This window comes from Mustela putorius, unplaced genomic scaffold (assembly GCF_011764305.1).
Source record: "Mustela putorius furo isolate JIRA1106 unplaced genomic scaffold, ASM1176430v1.1 tig00000466_pilon_pilon_pilon, whole genome shotgun sequence".
Lineage (NCBI taxonomy): Eukaryota > Metazoa > Chordata > Mammalia > Carnivora > Mustelidae > Mustela > Mustela putorius.
Window position 1 is genome coordinate 33147 of NW_025421392.1, and position 24602 is coordinate 57748.

Sequence of the window (24602 nt, forward strand, 5' to 3'; positions counted from 1 at the left end):
ATGCCTGGAACACTGCCTGATATACAGACACTTAATAAATGTGATGCAGACTCACTAATGGTCAATTTGTATTTTTCAAAAATATAAGTCCATTTCCATCAATAACTACAGTGTAATGATTTCAACAGCAAGAACAAATCACAAAGAAAAAATAAGAAACAATTGCTAACAACCACTGCTATCAAAAGAGGCAGCCACAGGTATAAAACCTGCTATGTTCCACTAATGAAATAAACTATTTTTTTTTAGTATTTTATTTACTTGACAGAAAGAGAGAGCATGAGCCGGGAAGGGGGTAGGGGTGGGGGCCGATGGGTGGGGAGAGGGAGAAGCAAGCTCCCCACTGAGCAGGGAGCCCGTGTGACTAGATCCCAGGACCCAGGATCATGACCTGAGCTGAAGGCAGATGCTTAACAGGCTGAGTGAGCCAGGACCCCCATAAACAATTAAATTCTAACAACAAGCCTATGATGTAGCTCTAAGTCCCATCTTGTGGAGGAGGATGTTGAGAATCGGGTAAAATAAGATGCCCAGTATCAAAGGGATGATAAGTCAATCCACAACACAAGTGCTCTCTTAAGTCCCTAACGTTCATTTGTGATATCCAGGGACCATTAAGGGGCAAAAGCAATTTTCATCACAATAGCAGGAAACAACACCCATCTACATAAGGAGCCAGAAAAAGTACAGTAATCTGATTTCTACAACTCAACATCAAACTGCAGAACAGGAGGCATGCTTAAAAATTAAACATCACTTGAGTCTGCTTTCTAAAAGAAAATCCTCCAAGTCACTGAATGTTCTAGTAGATACATAGAGCTTACGTATAAGTAACTTAAATTCTCGTTAAGTTGGCCTTTAGTTAAAGTATCCAGTGAAAACTGCAGCGTATTAAGTTATTCTTCTCCAACCAATTCTGTTTTAAATTCAGCCAAAATCATTTTCTACTGTCTTTCTGATTGCTTCTTCATTAGTTCCCGTTTTGTAGACTTCATCCCATCCATCAGTTCGATTTCTATATGACTGGCCAAGCTCATTTGTTGTCCCATGAAATAAATGTAATTGATTCTGCATGCCAGTCATGGTTTCTTAGACATTTACTCATTACTTCCACCCACATATTTCATGTTTCCTTGGGAAAACTGGCAGCCACGTGGAGGCTTAATGCTCTTTTCAACGTCTACGTTTATAATTTGTTATGAGATAATTTTATCCATAGGGAACCTCACATTAAAGATATGCCGCCTCTCAGTCACACTATTATGTGAAGTGATTTAGGTAGTTATAGTAAAATCGGCCCTACTTTTCTATAATACAAATAGTATCCCAATTTAAAAGTGACATCAGAGATCAATAGCCATCTTAATCCACTTTCCTTAACAAGGAAAGAAGTTTGGAGGAAACCAACCCAGTCCATGTTCCTCATGAATGTCAGGGGCAAAAAAAGCAAAAGCAGTCTTAGAAGGTATGAGAAATATTTTTAAATTAAATAAAACATCCTACTCGTGGTCTTTATACATTCAAAAGCCCTGTGATTCCAGTTGCTCAAAAATTTAAGCACTTCGTTAGACAAATGTGTGTTGTTTTCCACACTATAACACGGTTCAGCAGTATTTTTCAACTTGACAGTTTTACTTACTGTCTTGGAAGCAGTATTAATGTACTGCATCACCATCTCTTTTTTGATGCTAAAGTCTTTTTTTCCCGCAATGGTGCCTTCTTATCTTCATTTAAATTCATATCTTCCTGGAAAACACAATTAAAAAGCCTCATTTTAGAATCTAAGTAAAGTAGCAATTCTACATACCCTAGGAACGGAAAAATCAATAATTTGTGACTAAAGCAGCATTAATTGTTTTGGAATGATTTACACATAGTTCTGCCTGGAGAAAAGAAAGAGCAGGAAATACAGACAAAAACATGTTCTAGATCATTTTAACAGGTAAAACAATTACCAGAAAATCTTTTTAAAATTCACAGCAAGCTAGTAAAATTACATTCTCATCACTACAGATAATTAGACACTTAGATTAGATTTCTACCTTTCATAAGGTCATCTAGAGTCACAATTTAAATACACACACACACACACACACACACACAAACACAACACACACAACTATAGTTTGTTGTTGTTTTTTTTAATAGCTGTACCTGACGCTATCTTGCACTATTTCTGAAAGAGCTGCTCCATGCATCAAAAATTAAAAGGTAAATAAGCCAACCACTTTCCAGATTGTGTAGCTACAAGCTCATCTGATCAAATACCTGGTATAGATCCTGGCAAAAGGCATTCTATAGTGGTCTCTTGTCTACCCCTATCAAAAAATATCCATTAACTACTTAGTCTACTCTGTGTTCTAAATCATCTAAGAGTTGTACTCATAAAAAGAGGTACCACCCAAAAATCTAACATTTCTCAACAGCACCCTTCAAAATAAAGATTTAAGTAACCTAGATAGTGCTACAGGTCTCATTTTAACTTTTTAAAAATACAAGTCAAGAATGCCCACTTAAATGTGGGAATTTCTACAAGCTATCTTATTTAGAGGCTGCTCTGGCAAAGAAAAAGAAGCTTACAGGGAGACAAAAATGACTAAATTAAAAGGGCAGCTCAAATGGATTTCCTCCAGATACTAGCCCTTTGTCATGTGTGATATGCAATATAACACACCTGAATGTATACCAACCCTATATCCACTCAGAAACAGGTGTATAAAAATCAGAACTTTGGAGCACCTGTGGAGTCCAGCAGGTTAAGTTTTTATAAATGTTTTATAAAAGTGCTACAACTCATCAAACACTGTTATTTATGCCTTTAGCTGACTCAGTTTTTGGCTACTAATCCCTTCAAGCACTTAAAAGTCAAAATTTCCTTCATTTCACTTTGATATAAATATTTAAGATTTTAGAAGTTGTTCCACTTGACCCTAATAAAAGGTAGTAATTAATAATGTCACTCCTGCCCATTCAGGTTGGAAATATCTTATTATGTGAATAATGGTTTGTTTTGTTCTCCCTCTTTTTTTTTTTTTTTTCTTTTTTACTTTATGCCAGGGACTCTCAAGAGACCTTAATACCACTTAGGATTTTAAAAATATCTTGAAATATTTTGGTTGTCAATGACTGAGATGATGCTATCAGCATTTATTTAGGTGTGCTAGACATTTTTCAACACCTGGGTTAATCCTGCATGATAAGAAACTATTCTGTGTCCCACAGAGAGATGCACAAACAAAAAAGAAGAAGAAGAAGAAGAAGAAAGAAGAAAGAAAAAAACAAAACAAAACACAAAAACTTCCTAAGCTTTGACTAATTCAATAGAATATAAAATGAAATTAATATGTAAATTATTACTGACTAAATACTTTGCAGTATATGGTTTTAATAGACATTGATTTTTTCCAAGAATCCAACTACTCTGCAAGTTATAGTATACTGGCTTTTTGTTTTTGTTTCAAATAAGCTTTGCCATCAATTGTGCTCAATTTTTTTAATTTGGGTATCCCAGGACGACACTGGTTGTTGTATTTGAATCACTGGAACAGCAAAGCTATGTTGACATGCATAATAGCTATTATACTCACGTGAAGCAAAGATTCAAGAATGACTTTTTTGAACCTTCCTGCCTAGTCATGGCCAATTGCTTACATTGCAATGTATGTGGTTGTATTATGCAGTACAGTAAGACATTAAATGGATTTTTAAAATTATGATTATAGATAGCTTCTACTATCTATAACGACTTTCACTAGAAGAAAGTAATGGGGAAGTCACAGGGAAGTAACGGGAGTAGTTGTTCTAAAAAGGCAAAGGACATGAGAGTACTGAGAACCTCTGTATTTAATTATTCACTGTATTTTTTATTTTCTGTCCAATGGGCAAACATGACTCAGCTCTTTACCAGCAAATTAAAATAGTTAGTAAATACAGAATATGGGAAAAACTACAAAGTCTAATGCTTTCTTTTTGGAAAGATATATTCAAGATGACAGCAGCTCATATGCAAAAGTGGTATATTTGGAATTAAGGAAGAAACCCAGAGTTTTCCCAACCCGTTTCCTCTGCCATACCCCAACTCTCTTGTCTAAATACAGGACTCGCTTCATGACAGTACCAGTTTAAAAGCAAAAGGAAACAAGAAAGGACACTAAGAAGTCTGGAATCAGCTACGCAGTACCACGGACCCTTCTCGTTTGGCAGGTAACTCTCTATTTGATCAGAAAAAAATGGTCCTGGAAAAAGAAATTCTGCCATTTACAAACGGAAATAGAGGAGCACTGAAAAGGAAAAATATGTTTTTGTGCATAAAGAGTGCAAAATTTAGCTCTACAGAGAAAAAGTCTGAAAGAAGAGAGCCCTTTTGGGCATGGACACTGGATTTGGGGGGTCAGGGGCCACAAAGTCCTTGGGAAATGTAGTAGAAGCTTTTTCCAAAACAAATGCACATCTATGTTATAGTAGAAAAACAAAATTTCCTTCTACCCTTTATAGGTTTTTCTAGTTAATTTAAGAAATAAGTTGTCATGAGCCAGATTAATGGGAGAAAACCACATACATGAAAGATTTCAAGACAGAAAGGTAAAATGAGGTTTATATGCCATCCTGAGGTAAGGAATGGAACAGGAGCCCTGGGTTTCAAGGGAAGGAGGGCAATTCACAGGTGGTAAGAAAAGTTTGGTAATCAGATAGTTGTCCTCCTACACAGGTCACTCAGATAAAACTTCTCTCTCCTAACTCCTCTCTGGGAAAGGCTCCCAATTTAGATTCTTCTAGGTGGTTCAGAGAGGGGAAAAAAATCTCTCTCCAGCCTGTAGGGTCTCAAATGCCTTCCACTCAAATAGCACACATGTTAAAGTGACACATTTTGGGGAACCTTGCTCTGAACCACTTCAGTATTTTTGTGTTTAATTCCAGAGGAGCTAAGCTGAGCATTTCTGAAGGCTATTCCAGAAACTGGAGTGGGGAAGTGGGGTTCAGGAGCCTAGCATCTTCATGTAATAACCCCCAGTCTTAGGGGAAAATCTTCATTGTGAGATTTTGAGTATCACATCGTCTACACTCCCTGAATTACAGAATAGAAAATCCAGGCTCACAGAAATCAGACGACTTTTCAGGGATAGCTGGTTATTTGAAACTCGAGACCCAGAGCCCCGACTCCCAGTCTAGTGCAGCTTCCAGGTAGTTCTAATAGGTCCCTTGAAAGCAAGTCATCAATTTTTATGTTACTCAGTTTACACCTGTCCAAAATGATCACATAGCATCTCTCCTACCTTAGGTCAGGTTCCTTAGAGGTAGAGTATGAGACAGGGATTCTGGTGCACAGGACTAATGGAGGGGATGCCTTCATGGTAGTGAATAAAAAAAAAAGCAAGACAGAGCTGGGGAAAGACACATGTGAAAATGTTGCCTCAGCTAGTCTTGCTTCAGCCCAAATTGCACTGCTATCAATACTACCTAGAGTAAGAGGGCAGTTGTACACCTCCAAATCAGTCAGTTAGCTACAGGATCATAGTTCCCGGAGGCCAGATCTCTGGAGAGGGCAGCTGTGAGTCACTGGGAACCAATATGAATCGACTGAGGTTTGCATGCACCAGCCTGGTAAAGGGTGTCCTTTAGGGGCATAACAGCACACACAACACCTTTTGAAAACAACTGTATAATAAGGCTTATTTTTAAACAGAACCAGATAATACAGAAACACATACAGGGCCTCAACAAGCTATACAAACCATGGTATGAACCAATTCTTCCATTCAAACATAGGTTGGTACATCTACTACACTGCATAGAGACAAAAAGAAAGTGCAGGAACAGATTTTAAGAGATTCCTGAAATGTGGTTTACTTCACTGTATCAATGTACTCAGACATATGTAATTCATTAAATATTATAAATCAAATACTGAACAGGAAATACAGAGAACACATAATTGTAAAAGAACAGATGAGTAATTTGAATGAAGCTAATATTTAGTGGATAAAAGATAAAGTTTTCCCACTTCTAGTTATCAGTTGGCTATTTAGGTGACTAGATCTCAAAAATATCTTAGCAGTTATCAACTCAAAACTGTCTGAAGAGTATTGTTGGTAATGTTCTATAAATATCTTAACATACATTAGAAAGTAACTAACTTATAGTGCTACCTTCATACACATGTTGAGGCACGGTTTTGCCTGGGGAAACTGGGAGTTGCAACATCAAAAACTAATTTTCCTTTAGTTAATTACTTTCTAATTAAAAACTATACCTTAATTGAACCACTGTGCTATTTTACTATGTGAGTCTGACTGGAACTAAGGATAGATTTTAGAAACAGAAAAAATGCTGCAGAAAAGAAGCCCAAATGAAGGAGCACTCTACAAAATAAGGATTCTTCTCAAGTATAAAGGTCATGGAAGATAAGGAAATGTCATTGATTGGAGGAGACCAAGGATACATGGTAATCTGAACTTGAGACATGATCCTGGATTGGATCCTAGAACAGAAAAAAATGCAAGTAGAAAAACTGGCAAAACCTCAATAATGTAATTTAGTACTGTACCAACATTAATGTCTCAGTTTTAATAACTGCATTCAAGTTATATAAGACGTTGACTTTTGAGGAAGTTAGGTGAAGGGTATCTAAGAATTGTCAGTGCTCTCTTCACAACCTTTCTATAAATCTAAGATTGTTTCAAAATCTTATTGCAAGATAAAATTGAAATATTTATAGAATTTCTGCCATTAAAATAAGTTCAAAATGAGGAAATGGAACATCCCTCATTCTTAAAATTTTTTTTTAAGTCTAGTAAATAATGTACACTTGCAGTGTATTTGGCTATAATAAATACAGATTTGACAGAGGGGAAGGAAGTACAGAAACCACTATCAAAACAAATCTGAGGTTACTAAAAGGTAGAGGTAAGACACAGGTATCAGAATTCCATTCCAAATCTAAAGGTCAGGCACCCTTTGGAATTTTCCCAGACCAAATTCAAGTTGCTCACATTTCTTCCCATTTTCATTCCAAACCTGCCCTGTAAACCATCATTCTTCCCAAAATTCTTTCTACAACTTTTGACAAAGACTTAGTATTCCTGTCATCTTAAAGAAGTTCTTTGGCCAGGCATGGCACTCAACATTTATAATTATGTAATAGCCTCTTTTTCATTGAAGAGAGAATGGAAGCTTAGGAAATTCCTTCAGCTGACCATAGTCCTATGGCTGAAATTTGAAATCTGGTCTATCTTAACTCTCCATTTTTATTCCCATAGTATTTGTCTCCATCATGGTCTAAAATCGAATTTCCTTTGGGGCTAATACTATCAGACTTAACACTTATGTGGGCCAGCACCTGGTGTTGACTCCTCTTCCGTCCCATGCCTTGCCATCCAGTCTTCAGCCTCCCCTGACCAGCGGTCTTTACTTCCCCTTTTCTCAACCCCACACCTAGACCTTTTCATTATGTAAAAACTGTTGCACCTCAAGTATCATCATAATCTCCACAACTCTATTCTCTGACCTCCATCTTCTCTCTTTTCACTTGTCCTACTCCCAAACCACCATGGTCTTGACCTCAATAAAACCTTTTTCCTTGATCCCTTCTATTTTCTCCCAAAGCAGGTTAATTCCATGATCCATCACTTCCTACATTTATGGAAAAGCCAACTAGATTTTCCTTCTCACATTCCCTAAGGTCCTTACTTCAAATTCCCTTCCCAGAGAACTATGAAACTATTACTTCCACCTATCATTTTCAGTAAGCAAATTTCAATTTCCTCTGTGAAAAGAAAGCTTTCAATTTCCCATTTCCTATATTACCAATTGATTTGCACACTAAAGTTTATCAATTCTTGCATCCACCCAAAGATAATTCCATTCATTTATGCTCTGGATCCTCCTTCCTCTCACCTCCTGAAAGGGCACTGCATATCAATTATCCTTTTTTAATCCTGTCTCACTAAATTGTTCTCAGTTGGTTGGGTCTCAATACATAAACACGTTAATCCTTAATGGATCAAAATTAAAAAGAAAAGGAGCCTTCCCTCAACCCTAGCTCTCCTTTATATATGGCTTCCTTCATTCTCCTTCACAGGTAACCTTTTAAAGAACTTTTTTTGTACACTCGCTGCCACTTTCACAATGCAAAGACCACAGTGGATTTCCTTTCAGGTATTTGTTAAGTAAGAAGTAACACAAGTTTGCAAACAGAATTTGCTAATCCTCTTTCAGGACAAACCATGAGATGAAGATAATTTTCTGAAGGATGAAGCTGGAGCTAGAGATAACACTCACCTCCCTAGCTGAGAAAAATGACAGAAATAAGGTCCAGCCCCAGAGACAGATTCTTCAGACACAGGTAAAAATGGCCAAGCTGAAATCCAGGACATTTTCAGGAAGCACTAGCAGAACTGCACAGAACCTTGGTGACCTGGAACAACGGTGGCATCTGGGGGAGGAGTGAACAGAGTAGAGATCCTCCAGACTTCCCTCAAACTGTGTCCATTTCTATGATGCACTGTGTCCAGCCAGAGGAATGAGGATACATCTTTTTCTAAATTGCACATGGACACCCTAGGTGTCAAAAGCAGCCCTGACCTAGAAACCAGGTCAAAGGAATATAGTCAAGTCAGCAGCTGTTAAGCTACTGCAAAGGATTCCTTCTGTCTGTGTGCTGGATGGGGTCATTAGTTCCCACCAACAAGAAAGTTGCAAGCTTGCTACTGTATTTTACACACCTTGACCCCATCTTAGACTGACAAAATACTGGTAAAAATAAATATTTTCCACATTTTCTTGGCAAAACTGAAGGGAGGAAAAAAGATGCACTCTTAATGCTACCGCTCATACATGCAACTAGTTAGAACACTAAGGAGCAATCAAGCAAAGAATGGCAAACAGAATGGACATACTTTCAACCAAGTTACAAACATTAGTCTCACTATTTTCATTCACGGATGTGGATTTTACAAGACAGCATGCTCATTAAATTTACATACATCAAGTTGAGTGGGATAGTTAACACCATGGAGAGTCAGATTAAATTTAAAATGATTGACTATTTGGAGAATTAAGCAAGCACACAGGGAGCAAGCTGAAGATGGTCAGGTCTGAGGAAATTCACCCAGAGAGGAAAATCTCTACAGACGCACAGAGGCATACTGTTTAGAAAATATATGTGGAAGATAGTAGAGTCCTAGATCCAAACATTCCCCTGCATCAAAAAGCATCATATCAGAAGGTAAAACTGGAAGCACAACAATATCAAAACCAAACATGAAGTCTTTAAAGATTTTTTTTTTTTAATTTGACAGACAGAGATCACAAGCAGGCAGAGAGGCAGGCAGAGAGAGGAGGAAGCAGGCTCCTTGCTGAGCAGAGAGCCTGATGTGGGGTTCGATCCCAGGACCCTGGGATCATGACCTGAGCCGAAAGCAGAGGCTTTAACCCACTGAGCCACCCAGGCGCCCCCAAACATGAAGTGTTGAATCCAAAGTAATCCTCTCATTTAAAGTGTATTAAGGCTTCTGTTTTATGGGTTAAAACCAAGAGAATTGTTGTTGGAAACAGTCTCTCTTGTGCTCACATTTTTATCACCACAGCAACAAATTGGTTAAGCATTTTAAGAGGTCCACAAGATCCCCTAATTACTTCTCCTGAGACTTATGAGCTCACCAACCTATAAGCACAATTTTACCTGTATTTCCTCTAAAGATGTTCTTCTGTTCTCAACCATATTGGAATTCATCTTCCACACCATGTGCCAAAAAGGTCTTGCTAATGTTTATCCCTACATTAAGGTACTGTTTACCACCATGAACAGTTCAGTGCCAAATAAAGTGAAAGATTTCATGATCTCATTCCAGATCATTATATACATTCAAATAGTGTCCATTAACTGAATCTATCTAGTTCTGCAATTTGTTTTATTAGTCAGGTTTACATAAAATTAGAAAAAATCAGAAAATTGGAAAAGCTTTAGAATTAGAAAAATTAGAAAAACCTTGGAAAAAAGAACTCAGAATTAACTTTATTACTACTTTATATTCAACACGTCCATAAGTATGTTAATGCTACAGAATAGCTGATCTTTCTCTTGATCTTTTACTATATTCTTATATATGCCTTTATAGCAACTTTTTTACTTATCAGTTTGATTATAGAGAAGTTTTATATATATGTGTGTGTGTGTGTATATATACATACATACATATAAAATTTGGTTCTGCCAATAATGAGGTTCAATATTCACTGTTCTATCCATAGTATCTTTACTCAATCCCCATTAAAATTAATCAGAAACCAGACAAGCTAGCTCATTAACAGGACAGCAGCCAAAAAACAGCCTTTATCCAGAGACTGACCAAGAACTCACGTAAAATGTTGACCAAATATTCTAACTAGAGCTTATAGAAAGTGTAAAATAGCTCAGTTTGAAACTAAAATTCACTTTGTCCTAAACCAACAAAGGGGGGGGGATCTCAAGCATCACTCTTCTTCCATATAAGTTTTAGCTAAATAGATAAGAAATAAAATTAATAGGCAGGGAACTGCATAATTTATTTTGAAATATCTTACTGGAACTGTTCAAGCATACATAAGCACCTATAATCACCAATTGTTATGTGATCTTTTAGGTAAGAACACAGCTAGTGATAAAAACTTTTGATCTGCTTTTCAAAATTTTCTAAACAAATAGCGATATCTTCACCAATTACCTGAAGGATAAATAAATAGTCATAGAATGAATGGACAAAAGCCAACTTTTCTAGAGATGAAAGAAGACAGAGAAAAAGCCCTCACTGTTGGGAAAGAACTGACTTGCACACTTCCTAATTGGTGAAAGAGCATGCCTAAACTTTATCGTAACACCTATTCTTCTTAAAATTCCTCTAACCATTTTATTGGTTCAACGAACTCCCATCAGGCAAAATCCATTGCTCCTAAATCATTTATTTTCTCATTTATCTGGATCTAAAGAGAAACAACTAGGCATTGACATTATTCCCCCCTGACAAACACAACCCATGAATCAACTTGACAATTGCCTTATACTTCTATACGCTTTTTCTCCTCCTCCTCTTATTTGGATTATTATTCAGATTGCTTTTAAACCACCTTTCCCTAAATTTTTCAATTTCTACCTAAAGGAAAGGGAAAAGGTGACAACTAATAGATCAAAACAAACCATTCCCACACAACCACTCTCATTTTATCTGGCTAACCCTAAATATACTGTTTAAGTTTTTAAGAAATAAAAAAATACTCATGATATAGAAAAGCAGATTTGTAAAGAACACTAATACTTGAAATAAACTAAATGCTAGTAGGAATCTATAGCAGTCAATAAACATAATTAACACAAAAGTCTTTGTTGGTTTCTCTTTTCATTCCCACTCCTGGTTAAGATATCACCTACACATTCAACACAACAGCTATGCATTTAGCCAACTAAAGAAATAGCTAGGCATATCCTTACAACCAAGGATTAAGGGGAAAATAGGATAGGGAAAGAAAAAGGAGGAACTGTCCTTCACAGGTACCCAAACAGTGGGAACATGGGATAAAGTTAGCGAGACGACGAGGCACCTGGGTGACTCAGTCAGTTAACCAACTGACTTCTTGGTGTCAGTTCAGGTCACGATCTCAGGGTCGTGAAATCCAACCCCACGTGGGATTCCTGCTCACCACACAGTTGGCATGAGATTCTCTGTCTCCCTCTGCCTCTCCCCGCCACCCCCACATAGGTGCGCTCTCTTTCTCTCACTGCTGCCACTTCCCCCTGGGCCTGCACTCCCTCACTCAAATAGTCTTTAAAAATGTAAAAAGTTAGCAAGATGAGCCCTCCTCCCACCATCTACGGTAAGTATCAAAACATATGTACATGGTCATATTCGATTTTATAAGTTCACCTGAGCTCTTTTGTCTTCCTCTGGACCTTATGCTTCAAATACATCTGAACTGATTATAAAAAGACATCTCAGCATTTAACTGTATTTGTTCTAGTTTTTATCATTTGATTGCTTAAACTTAACATTTAACAAGGAGCGGGGGGGGGGGGGGACAGATCAGTTCACTTGACAATACATCCAATAAGCACTGTGAAGGCACTAAGGAGACAAGGTGAGTAAAGTTGACTATCCATAGTCCACTACGATACTCTTAAAAAAATTATTATATCAAAGTTCTCATTAAAGAAGTTCTTATAGTTCTAATGAATCAACAGTAAAACAAATATCAGAGTCACTCATTTAAACAGTAATAGAGGATATATGCAGTTAAAAAAAAGTTAGCAGGATCAAGAATCTACTCTAATGGAAGGCCAATCAACTCGGGAACTAGCCATAACTCAAGTAACTGAAATGTAAAATGAGAAAAGACCTTCACTAAATACTTTAGGGAGAGAAAAATAAGAACATATTGACTCTTTTCTAGGGTTTTTAGAAAGAGTTTTATGGAATAGATTGCATTTCATCTTCATTTTGGAGGCAGAAGAGGACTTTTAAGAAGGCAGAGCACATATTTGGAGGCAAAAGAGGACTTTAAGAAGCTGGAGTAAAAAGAAATAAGAGGAGTTTCTCGGTTCCCCTAATTCAGAGATTATTATGTCTGGAGGGAAATCTCAGTTTTGAAAAATATTCACCACTTTCAAGAAAACAGTTTTAACTTTTACTGTATGATTCTACTCAGTACAATGAAAAAGAAAGGAAGTAAGAAACATAATGCTTTCACAGATACTCTGAGAGGACACACACAAAAAAAGAATCTACAAATAAAAATGAGAATTCCGTAACATTACCAGATACCAAAATTCATAAATAAAAAGTGACAATATTCTTAGTTAAAAAAAAAATTTAAAGATGATTACATATTAGAAGTAAAGAATAAACCTAATAGATGTGCAATGTCCCTAGGGAGAAAAATAAACATTTACTCTGTTAGGAACCAAAAAATCTAGAGATAACACATATAATAATCACAGATGGGAAACTTAACATCACTAAATATCCATTTTTCCTAAATCAATAAATTCACTATGATTCCAGCCAGAATCCCAACAGGGTTTATAATAGAACTTAATTGATACTAAAATTAATACAAAAACAAGGCTCAAGAATAGTCAAGATGATTTGGAATAGAGGAAGGGATCTTAGATAATAAGGCTTATTATACAGCTATAGTAATTAAGACAATGAATGTAAATGAGAGCTAGACAAATAGACTAATGGGCCAAATCTAACCTCCACAACAAATCCACATACGTGCGGGAACTTGATGTTTACTAGTGAAGTATGATAAATGAAAGGATAAGAAGGACTATTAAATCAGTGCTGACAGGGGCACCTGGGTGGCTCAGTGGGTTAAGCCGCTGCCTTCGGCTCAGGTCATGATCTCAGGGTCCTGGGATCGAGTCCCGCATCGGGCTCTCTGCTCAGCAGGGGGCCTGCTTCCCTCTCTCTCTCTCTCTCTGCCTGCCTCTCCATCTACTTGTGATCTCTCTCTGTCAAATAAATAAAATCTTTAAAAAAATAAAATAAAATAAAATAAATCAGTGCTGACAGAAAGAAACAGTTAATCCATGTAGAAAAAAAACTGCATCCATATCCCACAGAAATAAACATACAGAATCCTGAAATACAGAACAGATTTATGATGTCAGTATTGAGAAGGATTACTTAAATATACAAAAAGTCAATACCATAAGGAGATGGATAAATCAGACCCCACGGAATTTTATAGTTCTGTACTTTAATCCATCTACTCCTAAAGAAAGTAAAAAGACAAGACCCAGACTGGGACAAGGATGCTTTACAGCTGATAAACACACATAATCATTAGTCCAAATAGTGACAAATTCTACAAACCAATATGAAAAAAAGGGGAAAAAAAAAGACAAAAACCCCAGTAACAGGCAAAAGATATGAACAAGAAATTTATGAAGGAATAAACCAAAGGGGTAAATGTGGGAGATGGTCAAAATTCTCATGATCATTAAAAAATGAATTATTTAAAGTAGGAGGTAACCTGTTTACAATGAACAGACTTATAATTAAAAAGCTTTATAGTACCAATGCAAACTCGGGGACATTCTACAAATTAACCAAGAGGAATCTTCAAAAATGTCAACTTCATAAAATACAAGACAGAACTGAGGACTATTCCAAAATGAAGGAGATTTTAAAAACAGCAACAACAACAACTTGACAGCTGAATGAAACACATGATTTAAACTATACTCTTTTCCTACAAGAGACCATTTTGGTACTACAGAGAAAACATGAACAGGGTCTGAGAATTAGTTGATAGAAATTGATCACTATTAACTTTCTGATTTGGGTGGTTGTGGTGTGGTTATATAGGAGGTTTATGGAATTAGGAGATTATGGAACATGGCGTCAGCGACCTACCAACAAATGGTTAAAAAAAAAGAGTTTCTGTACATTGGTCATTACTACAGAGAAAAAGCTTAACAAGAATGAAACCATCAGATTCTGGGTTTTATTCACCTTTGGAAATTAAGGAAGAAGAATGGAATTATGGATATATAAGTCACTTCAGTGATATCTGTGGTGGTGTTGGTTATGTTTTATTTTTTATATATTTGAAATATCACATTTTTAAAAAGCATCTTTAAACAAGTAGATTCAACATTATACAATGAAAATAGTTTCAAAAAATCAAATTGTGAATGCCTTTACTATTATCTATGTTTCCCCACACTAAAAGCTGATATATGTATTAAACAGATCATCTAAGCTCTTAATACTAGTAGACACCTAAAGCACATGCTTAAGAGATAATGATGGCATTTTATAAATGTGCTCTCTCACTTTTAGATAAAGGCTGACAAACATCTTCCCAAGAAAAAATTAGGGCATCACTATTCATACTTATGTACTCTGTGCAATTTAGGGACCATTTTTCTTCCATACTTACAAGTGATGACAGGAAGTCCAGAATTTAAAAACTTTGTCAGAATTATATCATCATTGGCACTCATTTAATCCCTGTTAATGATCACATCTAGATAGCTGACCTTTCTTGCATAGCTTTCATTCTTTCAGAGAGAAGTGAAAAATGAAACAAGAAGGGATGAATGCATGAAATCTCTCTTCCTATTCATTATTTTAATGTTTATGTGTAAATGAGAAAACTAGCAATTAAGGCTAATTTCCATCCAAACATAGAATTGCAGGTAAAAATAACGTGGGATCTTAGAAATCTTAAAAGTTAGGAATATACATTTAACAGGCAATTAAGATAACCAGTTGAATGATTCTGCATTAATTTAATCTAGAAGGAAAGGCCTATTAAAATAACAAAGGATAAATTCTACAAGGGATTACACACAAGCAGCTGTGAGAAGCAGGTTTAATGAGTACTAGGCCAGACAGAACATAGGAAAGCATCAAAGAAAAGTAATGTTTTGGCCAGGATTTAAAGTGTGAATAAGGTATGGAAGAGGTATGGAAGGGTACATAGAAGTCCAGTGCAATTGCCCAGGGAAGAGGTAATGAAAGGTTCATCAGAGAAGAAACAAAATCAGGACCTATTAAGGACAGAAATGAATGCATGTGACCAATATCCAAGGGGGGGGGGGAGGCAAGAAGAATTCCCCAATCTCAGGGTCTCACCGCAGCAGGCCTCTGAGAGAGAATACTTTTGTGGGGGAATTTTGTTTAAAAAATATGACAGAAGGTGAGGTCAACAAGATGGCAACATAGGTCATTGCCAAAGTCAATAATACCCTCCACAAAGGCCATTAACTCTCCATAGGCAAGATAGCACTGTGAAAATCCCAGAAACAAGGAACAAAGCTTTAGCATGCCCCTGCTAGATGGTGAAGACAGTATTAAAATCAAGTAAACAGGAAACAAACAAGTTCCAGTAACAATCCTAAAAAAACAGAAGTCTACCAGCTGACAAAAAATTCCAAATAATCTTCTTTGAAGTGTTCTAAAACAATGCAGACAACTAAATGTAATTAGAAGGTAGTATGAGCAAAATGAAGTTCAAAGAAACCATCAAAAGGGGAAAAAGAGAAAGTCAAGGTATTCAAAGATAAATCATTTGAAATTATCTAGTCTAAGGAGAAAAATGAAAATTAAAAATGTCTATGTGGGGCGCCTGGGTTGCTCAGTGGGTTAACAGTGGGTTAAAGCCTCTGCCTTCAGCTCAGGTCATGGTCTCAGGGTCTTGGGATTGGGCCTCACATTGGGCTCTCTGTTTAGCAGGGAGCCTGCTTCCCCTTCTCTCTCTGCCTGCCTCTCCGCCTACTTGTGATCTCTCTCTGTCAAAATAAATAAATAATTTTTTTTTAAATGTCTATGGACACCAACAAGAGAAACAAAATATCAAGTATAAACCTCGGTGGCAGGGTGGGGGGTGGATAAGAAAAAGTCTACAATGATAAAGGCTAAAAACCTCCTTAACTTGGGGAGAGAAATGGATATCTAGATTCAAAAGGTCCAAGGACTTCTACATAAGTTGAACCCAAAAAGCTACACTGAGACACATTGTAATTAAATAGCCACAAGTCACACACAAAGAGAATTCTGAAAGCATGAGGAGTAAAAGGGACTAGTGACAAATAAGGGGACCCCATATGACTATTAGCAGATTACCCACTAGACACTTCATAAGCCAAATGAATGAAACATTCCAAGTGCTGAAAGAAAAAAGTCAACAAAGAATAGTATATCCAGCAAAGGTGTCCTTCAGAAATAAAAGAGAGATAGGACTTTCCCAAAACAAAAGCTGACTGAGTTCATCCCCAGTAACCTGTCTTATAAGAAATGCTAAAAGGGCTAATAATACATTATATGTCTATAAAAAAATTTAAAAACTAAAAAATAAATAAATACATATTTATTCATGTGTTTAAAAAAAAAATGCTAAAAGACATTCTCAAGCTGAAATAAAAGGACACTGATCCCTACAAAAGATATATAGGAGGGGCGCCTGGGTGGCTCAGTGGGTTAAGCCTCTGCCTTCAGCTCAGGTCATGATGCCAGGGTCCTGGGATCGAGCCCCGCATCGGGCTCTCCACTCAGCAGGGAGCCTGCTTCCCTTCCTCTCTCTCTACCTGCCTCTCTGCCTACTTGTGATCTCTGTCAAATGAATAAATGAAATCCTTAAAAAAAAAAAAAAAATATATATATATATATATATATATATATATATATATATAGGAAAAGAAATAAGAAATCAGTAAGAAAAAGCCAAATTCTGATTTTGCAAGTCATTTATGCTAGTTTTAAAAAGTTAAACTTGTGAACTATAACTACATAGTGTTATTCTTACACAATACTAAAAGAAATGTCAATTGTAACACTCACAACCTAAAAGGTTAAAGTAGTATAAAGTTTTCATGTGCTATTAAAGTTGTCAGCATAAAGCAGGATATTTTAACTCTAAGATATTTACTATAAGCCTCATGGTAACTATAAAGGAAAATCTTTTATATAGCACAAGGCTATAAAGGTGTTCATAACATGCTGCCACAAAAAGTCAATCACAAAAGACCACCACAATGAAAGAATGAAAAATCTAAAGGAAACAATTACCATGGCAACAGAAAGTCCTTCTCAATAAACACAAATGGATAAAATTCTCCCAAAAGACACAAAATGGCTGAATGGATTTTAAGAAGATCCAATAATATGCTGCCTACAAGAGAATCCCTTTAGCTGTAAGGGCATACATAGGCTGAGAGTAAAGGAATGAAAAAATGTATTCCAAACAAATGGTAACCAAAAGAAATCATTTTGGGGGCACCTGCATGGCTGGGGTGATATATCCCAGGGTACTGGGATCAACTCCCAGATTGCATCTAGATCCTTGCTCAGCAGGGAGTTTGCTTCTCCCTCTCCCTCCCCACACTCATGCTTATGTATGATCTCTCTTGCTCTCACTTTCCTCAAATAAATAAGATCTTTAGTTTTTTAAAAAATCAGTTTTATCAATCAAAAAAAACAGAATTCAGTTAAAAATGGTCACAAAAGATCAAGACTATGTAATGACAAAGGGATCAATTCATCAGGAAGCTAAAAACAATTCTATTTATGCTCCCTACATATGAGAACATAATTATATCCAGTACAGAACTAAAGAGAAATTAACTGCAATACAATAGTTAAACAATATAATACCCCACACTCTGATCCAGTCAGAATTAGTCAGGAAAGAGCAAATTTGAACAATACTATAGAATGGATACATACAAAGTTTACTATTCAGGAATTGCAAAATACTAATTCTTCTCAAGCACACATTGAACATTTTCAGGATTTAGCGTATGTTAGGTCATAAAACAAGCCTCAAAATTCAACAAGATAAAATATTATCAAGTATCTTTTCTGATCATGATGGTGAGACACTAGAAAACAGTATAACAAGAGGAAAGCTGTAAATTCAAATATGTGGAAATTTTACAACACCATCTTGCACAATCAATGGGACAAAGAAGAAATGAAAAGAGAAAAATAAAACTACCTGAAGACCAATGAAAACAAAATCACAACATACCAATACCAGTAGGATACAGCCACAGTAGTATAACACAAATTTACAGCAATAAGTACCTACATTAAAAAAGAAATATTTCAAATTAGGACACCCAGGTGGCTCAGTCGTTGAGCCACCAACTCTTGGTTCAGGGCAGGTCATGATCTCAGAGCATCCAGGTCAGTGCTCATCGGGGAGCTGGCTTAAGGATTCTCTCTTTCCCCTCAGTCCCTCCCCAGAGTGTGTGTGTGTGTGTGTGTGTGGTGTGTGTGTGTTTATACTCTCTCTCCCTCTAAAATAAATAAATCCTTAAAGAAATATCCCAAATTAACAAAGTGGCTTCATATCTCAAGGAAGAAATAAACTCAGCCCAAAGTTAAAGACATAATAAAGATTAGAACGGATTAGAAAATATTTTAGGAGTGCCTGAGTGGCTCAGTCATTAAGTGTCTGCCTTCAGCTCAGGTCATGATCCCAAGGTCCTGGAATCCAACCCTACATCAGGCTCCCTGCTCAGCGGGAGGCCTGCCTCTCCCACTCCCCTGCTTGTGTTCCCTCTCTCACTGTGTCTGTTTCTCTGTCAAATAAATAAATAAAATCTTTAAAAAAAAAAGAAAAGAAAAGAAATGATCAACTCAAAGAGAAACACTCAATGTTCTGAGTATTCAGAAATAACCCTTCTTTTGCCAGCTAACATTCAGAGCTGCAACCCTTCTGAGGACTGCTTTCATAAGCAAGCTTCAGTTCTGGAAGCTGGAAGTCTAAGATCAGGATGTCAGCATTGTCAGATCTGCTGTTCTCAGATCAAGGTACATAGTCCAGCTTACTGTGACACCCAGAGTGTGATCACTGGGGTATCTTATTAGTGGATGGAAGGGTGCACCTTGCCTGGATCATGGTTGATATATTCAGTTATAGATCCCCTCAACCACCTTTCACCAAAATGACCAGGAGGAGAAACACCCAACAGAGGAAAAATCCAGAGATTGTGCCCTCTGCCACAGAACTATTGGATATGGACATAAACAGTATTCGGAAAGGGAATTCAGGGTAACAATTATCCAAGCAATGGCTAGGTTCGAGAAGACCATTAGTGACAACATAGAATCTCTAAGGGAGGAAGTGAGAGCTGATCTGGCAGAAGTTAAAAATGCTATCAATGAGGGGTGCCCGGGTGGCTCAGCTAGTAAGCATCTGCCTTTGGCTCGGGTCATGATCCCAAGGTCTCTGGGATCGAGCCTTGCATCAGGCTCCCTGCTCAACAGAAAGCCTGCTTCTTCCTCTCCCACTCCCCCTGCTTGTGCTCCCTCTCTCGCTGTGTCTCTCTGTCAAATAAATAAATCTTAAAAAAAAAAAAATGCTATCAATGAGATCCAATCTAATCTAAATACTCTATCAGTGAGAGTAACCCAAGGCAGAAGATAGAATTAGTGATCTAGAAGACAAACTAATAGAAAAGAAGGATCAGGAGGAGGCTTGGAACAACAGCTTAGAAGCCATGAAAACCGAATTAGGGAAATAAATAATGCCATGAAATGTTCCAGTGTCAGAATTATTGGGATCCCTTGGGGGTAGAGAGAGAGAGAAGACTAGAAAATATAGTTGAACACACTCTGGATGAAAATTTCCCTAATCTGGGGAATGGAACAAGTGTTCGTGTCCTAGAGGCAAGATCAACGAGTCTAGAAAGACATCCAGACAATTAATTATGAAATTCATAAATCATAATTTCAGACAGAAGTTCTTAAGGGCAGCTAGGGGGAAGAAATTCCTTACATACAGAGGAAGGACCATCAGAATAACATCAGACCTGTCCACAGAAAACTAGTAAGCCAGAAAGGGCTGGCAAGACATATTCAGGGCACTAAATGAGAAGAACATGCAGCCAAGAATACTTCATCCAACAAGGCTGACATTCAAAATGGATCGACAGATAAAAAGCTTCCAAGACCAGCAAGGTTTAAAAGGGTATGCGACCACCAAGCCAGCACTACAAGAAATATTAAGGGGAGGGGGAGGTTCTATAAAAGAAGAACCCAAGAGTGACACAGAACAGAAATATACAGAGACAATCTATAGAAACAAGGACTTCAAGGCATCACGAGGTCAATAAAAACTTACCTTTTAATAATCACTCTTGACGTGAATGGCCTAAATGCTCCCATAAGATGGCACAGGGTTGCAGAATGGATAAAACGACAGACCTGCCCATATGCTAGACAGACAAGAGACACAAGAGACACATTTGGAACCTAGGGATATATCCAGACTGAAAGTGAAGGGATAGAGAAGCATCTTTCATGTCAATAGGCCTCAAAAGAAAGCTGGGGTAGTGATTCTCATATCAGATAAATTAGATTTTTAAGCTAAAGACTGTAGTCAGAGATACAGAAGGACACTACATTTTTAGAAGGTCCATCCACCAAGAAGATCTAACAATTGTAAATATTTATGCCCCCAATATGGGAGCAGCCAACTACTTAAGCCAACTGCTACTCAAAATAAGGAGTCACCCAGGTGCCTGGGTACCAGCTGCCTTTGGCTCAGGTCATGATCTCAGGGTCCTGGGATCGAGCCCCACATCGGGCTCTCTGCTCAGCAGGAAGCCTGTTCCCCCAACCTTCTCTGCCTGCCTCTCTGCCTACATGTGATCTCTGTCAAATAAATAAATAAAATCTTTTAAAAAATAAATAGTCATATTAATATGAATACATTAACTGTAGGGGATCTTAACATGCCACTCTCAGTAATAGATCATCCAAGCAGAAAATCAATAAAGAAACAAGAGCTCTAAATAATGCACTGGACCAGATGGACCTCACAGATATACACAGAATATTCTACCCTAAAACAAAAGAATACTCTTTCTTCTCAAGTGTACATGGAACTTTCTCCAGAATAGACCACATAATGGGTCACGAATCAGGGCTCAACCAATACCAAAAGATTGAGATTATTCCCTGAATATGCTCAGACCACAATGCTTTGGAAGTGGAACTCAACCACAAGAAAAAGTCTGGAAGGAATTCAAACACTTGGAAGCTAAATTCCACCTTGCTTAACAATGTTTGGATCAACCAGGAAATCAAAGAACTTAACCAATTCATGGAAACCAATGAGAATGAAGACACTTCGGTCCAAAACCTGTGGGATACAGCAAAGGCGGTCCTAACGAGGAAATACATAGCCATCTAAGCCTCACTCAAAAAAACTGAAAAACCCAGAATACAAAAATTGAAAAATCCAGAATTCAATAAATTGAAAAATCTAGCTCTCTTTACACCTTAAAGAACTGGAAAATCAGCAACAAATTAAGCCAACCCCACACACAGAAGGGAAATAATCAAGATTAGAGCAGAGATCAATGAGTTAGAAAACAGAGATACAGTAGAACACATCAAATAAACTAGAAGCTGGTTCTTTGAAAGAAAAAAAATAAGATCAATAAATCTAATCTAATCCAAACCAATCCAAAAAGAGAGAGAGGACCCAACTTAATAAAATTATGAATGAAACGGCAGAGATCACAACTAACACCAAGGAAACAGAAATAATCATCAGAAATTATTATCGACAATTATATACCAATAAGTTAAGCAACCTAGAAGAAATGGATGCATTCCTGGAAACCTATATACTTCCAAAACTGAATCAGGAAGAAATTGACAAATTGAATAGGCCAATATCTAGTAATGATGAAGCAGAGACCAAAACCCTCCCAAGAGCCCAAGACTTGATGGATTCCCTGGGGAACTCTACCAAAATTCAAAGAAGAAATAATACCTATTCTCCTGAAGCTGTTTCAAAAAACAAAAAAAAAAAAAAAAAGAAGGAAAACTTCCAGACTCTTTCAATGAAGCAAGCATTACCCTGATCCCCAAATGAGGCAAAGACCCCACCAAAAATGAGAATTTCAGACCAATATCCCTGAGGAACATGGGTGCTAAGATTCTCAACAAGATCCTAATCGGATCCAACAGTATATTAAAAAGATTATCCACCATGACCAAGTGGGATTTATCCATGGGATGCAAGGGTGGTTCAATATTCCCAAATCAATTAATGTGATAGAGCGAATCAATATGGAAAAAGAGAAGAACCACATGGTCCTCTCAATTGATGCAGAAAAAGCATTTGACAAAATACAGCATCCGGTCCTGATTAAAACAATTCAAAGTATAGGGATATGGGGAACATTCCTCAACTTCATAAAACCTATCTATGAAATAGCCACAGCGAATATCATCCTCAGTGGGGAAAAGTGGACAGCCTTCCCTTTCAGATCACATACACGACAAGGACACCCACTCTTGCCACTGCTGTTCAACATAGTACTAGAAGTCCTATCAACAGCAATCAGACAACAAAAAGAAGTAAAATTTATTCAAATTGGCAAAGAAAAAATCAAATTCTCTCTCTTTGTGGATGACATGATACATTCTATGGAAAACCCAAAAGACTCCACCCCCAAACTACTAGAACTCATACAGCAATTCAGTAATGTTGCAGGATACAAAATCAGTGCATAGAAATCTGTTGCTTTCTTATACACTAACAATGAAAATATAGAAAGGGAAATGAGAAAATCGATTCCCTTTACTATAGCACCAAGAACAATAAGATACCTTGGAATAAACCTAATGAAAGAGGCAAAGGATCTGTACTCAAGGAACTACAGAACACTCATGAAAAAAATAGAATAAGACACAAAAAGATGGAAAAGCATTCCATGCTCATGGGTCGGAAGAATAAACATTGTTAAAATGTCTATACTGCTCAGAGCAATCTATACTTTCGATGCCATCCTGATCAAAATTCCACTGACATTTTTCGAAGTGCTGGAACAAACAATCCTAAAATTGGTATGGAACCAAAAAAGACCTCAAATTACTAAGGAAATGTTGAAAAACAAAACTGGGGCATCACGTTGCTTGATTTCAAGCTTTACTACAAAGCTGGGATCACTAAGACAGCATGGCACTGGCACAAAAATAAATACATACACCAGTGGAACAGAGTTGAGAGCCCAGATATGGACCTGCAACTCTATGGTCAAATAATCTTCGACAAAGCATGAAAAAATATACAGTGGAAAAAAGACAGTCTCTTCAATAAATGGTGCTGGGAAAATCGGACAGCTATATGTAGAAGAATGAAATTCAACCATTCTCTTATACCATACACAAAGATAAACTCGAAATGGATAAAAGACCTCAACATGAGAGAGGCATCCTTCAGAATCCTAGAGGAGAACATAGATAGTAACCTCTTCAAGAATGGCCATGGCAACTTCTTTCAAGACATGTCTCCAAAGACAAAGGAAACAAAAGCAAAAACGAACTTTCATACTTCATCAAGATCAAAAGCTTCTGCACAGCAAAGAAAAGTCAACAAAACAAAGAGGTAACCCATAGAATGAATGGAAGAAGATATTCACAAATGATACTACAGACAAAGGGCTGATATCCAAGATCTATAAAGAATGCCTCAAATTCAACACACACAAAACAGATAATCATGTCAAAAAATGGCCAGAAGACATGAACAGACACTTCTCCAAAGAAGACATACAAATGACTAAAAGACACATGAAAAAATGTTCATCATCATTAGCCATCAGGGAGATTCAAACCAAAACCACATTGAGATACCACCTTATACCAGCTAGAATGGCCAAAACCAACAAGACGGGAAACAACAAGTATCGGAGAGGATGTGGAGAAAGGGGAACCATCTTAGACTGTTGGTGGGAATGCAAGTTGGTGCAGCCACTTGGAAAATGGTGTGAAGATTCCTTAAGAAATTAAAAATAGAGCTACCCTATGACCCTACAATCGCACTACTGGGTATTTATACCAATGATACAGATGTAGTGAAAAAGAGCCATCTGTACCCCAGTGTTCATTGCTGGGTGGCAGCAATGATCACAGTCCCCAAACTATGGAAAGAGCAGAGATGTCCTTCAACAGACAAGTAGATAAAATGGTCCATGTATACAATGGAGTATTGTGCTTCCAGCAGAAAGGATGAATACCCGACTTTTGTTTCAACATGGATGGGACTGGAGGAAATTATGCTGAGTGAAATAAGTCAAGCAGAGAGAGTCACTTACT

The 24602-nt window shown here is 37.2% G+C and overlaps 1 long non-coding RNA gene across 1 annotated transcript in view; it reads right to left on the reverse strand.

The window, feature by feature from the left end:
• Nucleotides 1-1699: 1699 nt before the first annotated feature.
• Nucleotides 1700-24602, reverse strand: part of LOC123392241 — a 53227-nt gene continuing 30324 nt past the window's right edge. The window contains exon 3 of the long non-coding RNA XR_006606954.1: nt 1700-1746. This is a non-coding gene — a long non-coding RNA (uncharacterized LOC123392241). The remainder of the gene's footprint in view (nt 1747-24602) is intronic.